The sequence below is a fragment of the Monodon monoceros genome, unplaced genomic scaffold, assembly GCF_005190385.1.
Source record: "Monodon monoceros isolate NGI ecotype Baffin Bay Population unplaced genomic scaffold, NGI_Narwhal_1 Super_Scaffold_1, whole genome shotgun sequence".
Taxonomy (NCBI): domain Eukaryota; kingdom Metazoa; phylum Chordata; class Mammalia; order Artiodactyla; family Monodontidae; genus Monodon; species Monodon monoceros.
Genome location: NW_021703765.1, coordinates 50110231 through 50120440, shown reverse-complemented (window position 1 = coordinate 50120440; position 10210 = coordinate 50110231). Strand labels below are relative to the sequence as shown.

Sequence of the window (10210 nt, the reverse complement as noted above, 5' to 3'; positions counted from 1 at the left end):
GGAAGTCCCCCAAATCCTCTCTTTTCTATTTATTTTTGGTCTGTGAGATCTGTCCATTTCTTAGAGAAATGGGTTAAATTTTTAAAAATACATTCTTCTTTTATTTCCACTAGTTATTTATTTAAATATTTTGGTGCTATAAATTTACACTTTGGAATTAGCAGATTAGGGTTTGAGTTCCATGTCTATCACTGTGTGTCAGACACTGAAAACACCTAATCTCTCTAAAGCCTAGTTCCTCATCTGCAAAATGGAAGTGTTAACCACAGTCACTGTGTAGTGTCGTAAGGATTACTATAGAAAATCCTCAGCTGAGTGCTTGACATATAGTGAGTGTACAGTAAATGTCTGCTATCCTTCAAAGTCAATTGGTTTTATTGTTCTATTTACTTTTTAATCATGAATTTCACTTTGATTTTATATTGCTACTTTTTTCCCTGCTTTTGCTTGTAACTTTATTGTCCATCTATTTATTTTCAATCTTTCTGTGTCATTTTATTTCAGGTACAATTCATAAGGAGAATACAGTTAAATTTTCTTTTTTTTTCACTCAGAGATTTTTGTCTTTTAATAGGGAAATTTAGCTCACTGAGTTTATTGTTATTAATGCTAAGAATGTATTCATACATCTTGTTTTCTCTTTATTATTCTTTATTGTTTTCACCTCTTTTCCTGACTGTTGTGGTTCTGGTGAAGTTTTCTTTGTATGTTTTTTCCCTCAAATTATTTGAAAGTTCTACAACTTTCAATTGTGGCCATTACTTTTAAATTAAAAAAAATTGAATATGCGTATAAATATCAAGAAAAAAAGTGATTATTCTTTATGCCCTGTTCTCTTCCCCAAACATGATAAGACTTTTAACAGTTATAATCCTCTCTCCAGGAACCCATACCTCTTACATTTTATGAAATAAACTGGAATTTAAATTCTACATTATTTTTGCTATTTTAATTTTTGCTTTCCTATGTAATTACCCTGTCTTAATATTTACATTAGATTTTATAAAAACATTATCAATAATTATATTTCTCTGGGTTTTTACTCTCTGGTATTTTTTGTATACCCTATCTTCCCTTTTACTGAGTCTTTATTTAATTGCAAGCAACATCAAAGGCATCACAAAGAAACTTAATTTTTAAAAAAATGGCATTTTGTCTCATTTAACAGAGTTCAGAGGCAAGTTGCAAACACAGTTTGTTGAGGGCTCCAACTCGATTTTTGATTTTCTTAAATCTGCTCTCTTCCTTGTGTTAGCTTCCCTCATTGTATCAGGATGGTTGTAGCAATTCAGGATACACAGCTAAGAAGGGAGAATTGTTTTTCCTTAATCATTGAATAAAGCATTGCCCTTCACTTTAATGAGAGTAACACTAACCAAACTCAGTGGCAAGGAAATGCCATGTATTCATTGGTTCAGACCTATATTATTGTCCATCCCTGATCCAATCACTAGGGTGGGGTGAGGGGAAGGAAATTGTAATGTTCATTAAACTGCTGCCCAGTGGGAGAAGAGTTGCTTGGGAGGCAACTGTGCTACAGTTTTTGAATTCAAATTGATATAGTTTTCATTCAGAACATAGTCCCATAAATATTTCTTCATGTAATGTAGAGATCTCAGATGATGACCTGATTATTTTTCTTTATATATACCCTTTAATGGGAGGTCTGAAATACCATAGAATTTTATCCTTATTTTTTGTCTGCACCACATGGCTTGCAGGACCTTAGTTCCCTCACCAGGGATTGAGCCTGGGCCCACGGCAGAGAAAGTGCAGAGTTCTAACCACTGGACTGCCAGGGAACTCCCTAGAATTTTATTCTTTATATTCAAAATTAGAAACTTCACAAGGATATGTGTAAATATGGTTCTTTTTGAAATAATCTTGCCCTTTCAAACTGAATACACAAATTTCTATTTATCTCAGGATATTTTTCTTCTATTATTTGTATTAATACTGTTTCTCCTTTATGCATTCCATTTTAAAAACTGAGATATAATTTACATACAGTAAAATTTACCCTTTTAAAGTGTACTATCCAGTGGTTTTGAGTATATTCACAGAGTTGTGCAACCATCACCACAATCAGTCTTAGAGTATTTTCATCACCCAAAAAAGAAACCTGTACCCATTAGCACTTACTCTCCATTTCCCTCCAAACGTTAGCCTAGATAACCACTAATCTACCTCCTATCTCTGTGGATTTGCCTATTCTAGATATCTCATATAAATGGAATCATATAATGTGTGACCTTTAATGTCTGGCTTATTTTACTTAGCATGTTTTGAAGGTTCATCCATTTTGGAGCATGTATCAGTACTTCATTTTTTAAAAATTACTGAATAATATTCCATTGTATGGATAGACCACACTTGAATTATCCATTCATTGGTTGATGGACATTTGCATTGTGTCTACTTTTTGGCTGCTATGGATAATGCTGCTATGAACATTCATGTATGAGCTTTTGTGTGAATATATGTTTTAAATTCTCTGGGGCATATATCTAGGAGTGGAATTATTGGATCATATTATAACTCTGTTTTGATGAAATGCCAAACTGTTTTCCACAGTGCTACACTGTTTTACATTCCTATCAGCAATGTATAAGTGCTCCATTTGTTATTATAGCTTTGCTAACATTTGTTATTACAGCTTAAAATTTTTTTACAGTCTCTTTTTTTATTATTATGGTTAACTATACATAACATGATATTTACCATTTCAACAATTTTTAAGGGTACAGTTTAGTGGAATTAAGTATATTCACATTTTTGTGCATTCATCACCACCATCCATCTCTAGAACTTTTTTCATCTTCCCAAACTGAAACTTTAACCTTAACCCTAACCCTAACCGTACCCATTAAACAATAACTCCCCATCACCTCCTGCCCTCTTCAGGCTCCTCATCCCCAAACGAACCACTGTTCATTCTACTTTCTGTCTCTAGGAATTTGACTACTCTAGGTATCTCACATACGTGGAATCATACAGTATTTGTCCTTTTGTGACTGGTTTACTACAATTAGCATAATGTCTTCAGGTTCATGCACGTTGTATGTGTCAGAATTTTCTTCCTTTTTAAAGCTAAATAGTATTCCATTGTATGTCTCCTGTTACTTTTTTTTTTAAAGAATAATAGCCATCCTAGTGGGTATAAAGTGGTATATCATTGTGGGTTGTTTTTTTTTTTTGTCATTGTGGTTTTGATTTATATTTCCCTAGTAGCTAATTATGTTACACACCTTTTTGTGTGATTATTGGCCATTTGTATATCTTCTCTGGAGAAATGTCTATTCAAATCCTTTGACTATTTTTCATTTGGATTATTTGTCTTTTTATTGTTGAATTGTAAGAGTTCTTTATATATTATAGATAATAGGTCCTTATCAGATATGTGATTTGCAAATATTTTCTCCCATACTGTGGGTTATCTTTTCACTTTCTTGATACTGTCCTTTGATGCACATAAGACAGTTTTTAATTTTATGAATCAATTTATCTAGTTTTTCCTTTGTTGCTTGTGCTTTTGGTGTCATGTTAAGAAACGATTACCTAACCTAATGTCAAAGAATTCTATGAAAAGAGTTTTATTGTTTCAGCTCTTACATTTAGATCTAAGATCCATTTTAATTTTTGTATCTGCTGTAAGGCAGATGTCCAAATTCATTCTTTTGCATGTGGATATCCAGTTGTCCCAGCACTGTTTGTTGAAAAGACTATTCTTTTGCCATTGCATTATTTTGACACCCTTGCTGAAAATCAGTTGACCATAGATGCATGGGCTTATTTCTGGACTCTTAATTCTATTCCTTTGATCTATATGTCTATCCTTATGCCAGTACCACACTATCTTGATTACTATAGCTTTGTAATAAAGTTTGAAATCGGGAAGTGTAGTCTGAATTTTTTTATCTTTAAAAATAGATTGTTTTGGCTACCTGAGTCCCTTGCATTTCCATATGAATGATAGGGGCGGCTTGTCAATTTCTTCAAGAAAGAAAAAAGCAGTTTTGGAATTTTGATAGGGATTGTGCTGAATCCGTCGATCAATATGGGGAGTACTACCACCATACCAATATTAACTCTTTAACTCCAACAACACAGAATGTGTTTCCATTTATTTAGGTCTCCTTTAATTTCTTTTAATGTTTTATAGTCTACAAATACCTATTTGTATTTTGTAGTATACGAATATGAATAGGTATTGGTATACTACAAAATAAGTACTGTAATATATAATATTCCATTTTTGCTTTTAAAACTTCCAACATATAAATATTAGATCTCCTGGGTCTATTTTTAATATCTCTAAAATATTTTCTTTCACAATTTCTATTTATCTTTTAGTGCTGCACTCTGGAAGGACTCTTTGATATGGTCTTATAATTCACTAAATCAGTTTTCAGCAGCATCTATTTTTCTGTTAACTTCTATAATCTTTTTAACTTAAATATTCATCTATTTTTTAACATCCAAGGACATTCTGGTTCTCAGATGCTCCACTTTCACGACCTGCCCTTGTTGCTCTTTAAATTTCAGTTAAGAACATGAACAGGATTTTAAAAAAAAGTCTTCTCCTATTTCCTGCATTAATTCCATTTTAGTGAGTGATAGCTGCTCTGATTTGGTCCTCTTCTTTCAAATGGTGGATCTTCTCTTTAGGATTAGTGATATTTTTTATCTGCTCATATTTATAAGTGGAGATCTAGATCATTCAGCATGGATAACTGACATCCCATCTGGAATTGGAGAGACCACTGCTCAAGTCCCCATAGTGAGTCTTACCCTCTGAGGATCATGGTGGCAGGGTGGAGGTTGGTATTCAGTAGTGAAACCAGTGAATTGGCTTTGAGTAGGAAAATAGTATCTCCCTTCCTCATAGAAGATAATGGTTATGATGGTACACAGGATGCTGAGCCACCAAGTCTCAAACCTTAAGCTGAGAGAGAAAGGAACAGGGTGAGGAAGCAAAGAAATTAATTATTGGAAACTATGCCCAGGAAAGAACTTTACATGGGACTATTGGCACACAGAACTCAATGGAAGCAAATAAATATGAAGTCTACTAAGTGTATGAGGGAATTGTATGGCCGAATCGCAAACCCAATTTAAAAAAAACTAACTGTAAATGAACTCTCAGGACCCCGAACTTGAACCAACAGGAAATGGGCTGTGAAAACTGTGAAGTCTCCAAGGAGGGCTGTGAAAACTGTGAAGTCTCCCAATAACCACTTCAGATGTGGCCATAGAGGAAAATGAACAAGGAAGAGACTTCCAGAGTGTTGAGCCAAGGGTCACAGAAATTAATGCAAAAGGGTATTCATTCTTGAGAGCAGAACCAGGATGTAATCATAGAACTTCCCCCATCACTGAGACGGAGGATCTTCCCAATAATCACTCAGAAGGATTCCATCATTTATATGGACCCTGACTGCTCTGAGTCATATTTTTCACTGAACATGGTTCTAATGCAGTGTATCTGTGAGAAGCATTTGGGAATCATTGTTATGGAGAAAAGGAGGGATTCGCAGATGATAGCAGTTAACATTTTATAGTCTGCTAGGCACTATGCATTGTCTCAATCCGCACAGCTACTGCCTGAGGTATGTGCTATCGTGATGCTACTCTACAAATGGGGACACTGAGATGGAGTCCAGTAACTTGGTCAAGGTTATATAATAGGTAAGTCTTGGAGCCAGGATTCAAAACTATGGGGCCTAACTCCGAAGTGTTTACACTTAATTCTGTCACATTTTATAATCACAGAAGTCTATTGGGCATGATGAGGGATACATAAACGTCAAAAAGGAGACAAGACATATACACAAATAAATTCAAGGCAAGGGAGTTTGTTATCTAATGAAGGAGACACTGAAACGTTTTCAAACACCAGAATATAGATAGATAACCATCACTAACTTTTTTTTTTTTTTTTTTTTTTTTTTTGCGGTACGCGGGACTCTCACTGTTGTGGCCTCTCCCGTTGTGGAGCACAGGCTCCGGAGGCGCAGGCTCAGCGGCCATGGCTCACGGGCCCAGTTGCTCCGCGGCATGTGGGATCTTCCCAGACCGGGGCACGAACCCATGTGCCCTGCACCGGCAGGCGGACTCTCAACCACTGCGCCACCAGGGAAGCCCCATCACTAACTTTTAACCTTGTTAGGGACTTGTTTTGTTTACTGATGAATCACCAGTTCTCACTTCGCCATCTGGCTCACAGTAGGTGCTCAATAAATATTTGTTGAATGAATACCAGAGTTCTGTAATATTAGTCTAAGGTCCTTGAGCAACTGTGCCAAATTTACCTTCACATCTTCAGAGTCTAGTGTGTTTGGCGCTCAATGAATGGTCCTTGAACTAAACTAACAGAAAACTGCACTGTGGTTTTATGTAAAGGCTGCTCATTGTTCCCAGTTCCCTTTTCTTTAAAATGGAAGGTGTTCCCCTCCTCAACTCTACAGACCGTGTGGCAGACTGGGTTTTTCAAAAGATTCTCACCCGCTTTAACCTCTCATGAACTTAGTTTTTATTCATGGAGGTGAACTTGAAATCTCAAGTTTCTACTTACTATCTTTTCCACATGTATGACTGGTTTTCCAGTTGAGTTTGACATTTGATTCCTTTTGGATACCTGAGCTATACTCTTAATCAGCTGCACCTTTCTGTGTTGTAGTTATTTAAAAACCACATTGATCTCATTCAGTAAGCCTCTGTTGTGTGCAAGATCCAGGACTGTGGCAATACAGCCATGACTGAGAAAGACATGGTTCCTGCCCTCGTGGCACATAAAAGTGTTCCTATGTGTTTTAAAAGACTGGACAATAGGGATTCAATTGTAAAACAAAGCAAAAAACATTTCTGCTCCTTATCCCCATAAGGAACAAAACGATTTAAAAAAAAGATGGCAGTTGGGCATGTGTTCCCAGTGGAGGAGGGAGAGAAGACAATCCAGATCACAAACAAATCGCTTACTTTTTGCAAGTCACAACTGAACTATGCCTTGAGTTATCTTCTGGTGATTCTGGACTTCCAGTCAGAGTCAATTCCGTCTGTATTGACCAAAAGAGAAACAGGGAGGGAAAAAATGCATTTCGGTTCTTAAAAAAAAAAAGAGCAACACGAGCAAACAAAACCCACTGACTTAGGGATCATATGAGATCCACTTTAATTGAAGTTGTCTTTAAACGATAATTGACAATGATACCGAAACAACAGACTGATAACCAACCTGCTCGGGGCCGGGCACGGCTGTAGCATCCCCACTGCCAGGAACCAGCTGACCAGGGTCTATACGGGCCCCAAAGGCACTACAAATTGATCAACTTTTCTTAACCTAGACTCTTCCACCACATCCAGCATGGACCTGCTTCTTCCAGGGTGTGGGCCATCAGTAAAGGAGTCTAGTCGCCCATCTCTGGCAACAACGACAGTTTAAAAAAAAATGGAGCTACAGCTCTAGTAACAAAACCCACCAGCTGTGAAAAGTGGAGACACATCTGTCACTATCGGGCCTCAGCATCTCTGGAGAACGTTTGCTCCCGCCGCGCCCGTCAAGGCCCTGGGCCCGCGGTTAGTGGCTGCCCTGCGGGCGGAAGAGCCTTCTCGTCCCGGCAGGCTCGGGGCAAGCCACCACGAGCAGGCAGCCTCCGTGAGCGCCCGGCCGGGGTCGGCGGGCCGGAGGGCGTGCTCGTTCAGGAGGCGCCCAGGCGGTTCTGGCCGGAGCTCCCGGGTCGGTGTGGTTTTGTCCCCATCCTGCCCCCGCCCCACCCCCCCATTCCCTTCATGCAAAAGGCCAAGGGGTTTTGACCCACCATCGCCCAGACCGAGTTCACCCTTAGGGCCCTTTCGCCGCCGTCCAGAGGACAGAGAAAGCAATCGCGCAATGAGGCGAGAGCACTCTGTGAATGAAGGTGGAGTCGGCGAGAAAATCATTTTTCTTCTTGGCTGCGCGAGTCAGCCGCCCCGGGGGGCAGGCCTCCTTCCCAGAAGACCCCCTCCACACACCCGCGCCCTCCACGCCCTTCAGTGGCCACACGCATCACTGGTGCCGCGGAGTTTGGAAATGGAGGCGCGAGCACACTGGGCTGCGGGCTCCACACGGGGTGGGGGCGTTCCCGGAGGGTGAGCAGGGAACCGTGCGCCCACTCCACTCCCGGAGGGCCAGGGAGCCCTGAAGGGCCCTCGCGGGCGCCGAGGCGGCGGAAGACCGAGAGGCGGGGCGGGGGGGGAGGGGGCGCGGGGGTCCCCGCCGGGGAGCTTCTAGGGAAGCGGGAGGGGCACCACCTGAGGAATCCGCCTCCGGCCGCGGCGGCCGCCGCCTCGCTCCGCCCCGGGGAACTGAGCGCGCGGCCAGCTTGCCTGCCAGAGAGACGCCAGCCACCGGCGGCGCTAGCACCTCGGAGGAGGGCGGCGAAGCGAGCGGAGCGCGGCGCTGCGACCCGGACTGGGGGTGGGGAGACGAGCCCCGCCGAGGCGAGGGCCACCCCCGGTCCTCTGCCCTCGCGCGCTGCCAGGGCCAGGTGAGCGGCTGCGGGGACTCTGGGCGCGGGGAGGCGGGGAGGTGAGAGGTCGCTCGCCGGGCGCGAGTGCACGCCTCTGCCCGGCAGGGGCTGCCCTTTGGCGGGCTGTGGACACCCTGCCTGCGCGGGGAGGCGCAGCGGCTGACTTTTTCTGGAGGGATCGGAAGGCGGAGCGGGGGTGTGAGCGCCGGTGCGTTTGTGTGGCGAGGGCGGGCGCCCGTGCCAGCCCCGGACCCGAACCCTCGCGTCAGCCGCCTGAGGAGACCCAGCCCGTGCGGTCCGCGCCCGGAGGCCAAAGGCCTGTCACCTCGGCTCTCGGCGCCGCCTTTGTGGCGGGAGCGAGGGAGCCCGAGAGGGGGCTGAGGGAGGCAGCGGCGCGGCGGGGAGCGCCTGGGACCGGCTCCCCCAGCCTGAGGGCTGCTGAGGGGGGTGGCCCAGGCGGGGGAACGGTGGGTAGGGAGGCGCGGAGGTGACGCGGGAGGATGGAGAGAGCTCAGAGGGGCAAAGTTGAGAGCGTCCAGCGGTGGCTGGGCGTTTGCTCAGGGTCCCTGGGCTGCTTTGCTCCACACCAAATGTCACTTGGTCACGAGCGCGCGCGCGTGTCTTCCGGCCATCATTTCCCTTTTTCGTGAGTGAGTGAGGACGACCACTCTTGTGCTGAATGAGACACAAAGGGTTGTGTTGACAGCTGACCCTGACACGAGTAGACAGCGAGGTGCGGTGTGTGCCCTGGCCGGGGAGGGTGATGATGAGGCGGTTTGTTAATCAATTCCCTCAGTCCCTCTTCCGAGCTCCGTGAAAAGAAGCGATAGGTACAGATGCAGTTCGCGGGGCTTCTCAGTTAAACAGAGCCCAAGTCGGGTCCAGAACCCGATTCATCTGCTTGGGGACAGCTGCTGCCTCCCGCAGAGGCGACGGAGCCCGGATCCCGGAGAAACTCCTCGATCCTCTCCTTTCCTCAAGGAACGTGACTGTTTCAAGGTCCTTATCCCCACCGCGGCCTTCTGTCTCCTGTTAAAAAGATAGAAACCACATTTTAATTTCTGTTTTTCACCCCTTAAGAGTCCCCTCTCCACCTCGCCCTTGAGGTGGGAAAACCCGCTTAAGTCTCATGTTAAAATCTAGCCATTTAAATATGGGGAAGAGCTTGTCCGAAAAAGGTTTTTGAATTAAATGCCGCCCTTAGAAACCTCTCTTTCCTCTGAACATTAAAAAAAAACAAAAAAACTTTAAATCCTGGAATTCTCTTTGAGTTTTGTGACTGTGTTGCTTCCTTTTCTTTCAGAATATTTCTATGTAGTTTTACAAATTGCAATACTGAAAACTTAAAATGGAGAAAAAATTTAAATTGTTTTATTAAAAATAGTACTAGAATTACGTGCATGTAGGCACGTGTTTAAAGGGCAAGTTTTAATTAATGAATATCAGAAAGTTATATGCATAGGGTAGAAATTGCAAACAGCAGTGTTAAGTATGCCCTCTGTCTCAGAGACCCGTACTCCCAATGCCCTAGTCCTCCTCCTCCCCAGAGGCAACCACTCTCCTCAATTGTATATCCTTCCATAAGCCTTCTATTAGAATGGAATTACATTGTGGAAATAGAGGATGAAGGGAACTGAATATGTAAGACTGAACTGTGTCTCAGTGGTGATGGCTCTTAATTTGATATCCACTCCTGATGATAT

General features: G+C 42.9%; 1 protein-coding gene across 1 annotated transcript in view; it reads left to right on the top strand.

Moving 5' to 3' along the window:
- Positions 1–8348: 8348 nt before the first annotated feature.
- The window catches only part of GREB1L (GREB1 like retinoic acid receptor coactivator), a 257506-nt gene continuing 255644 nt past the window's right edge, over positions 8349–10210 (top strand). Inside the window, exon 1 of the mRNA XM_029233377.1 lies at positions 8349–8525. The gene's annotated coding sequence lies outside the window, so the exon portion shown is untranslated. The remainder of the gene's footprint in view (positions 8526–10210) is intronic.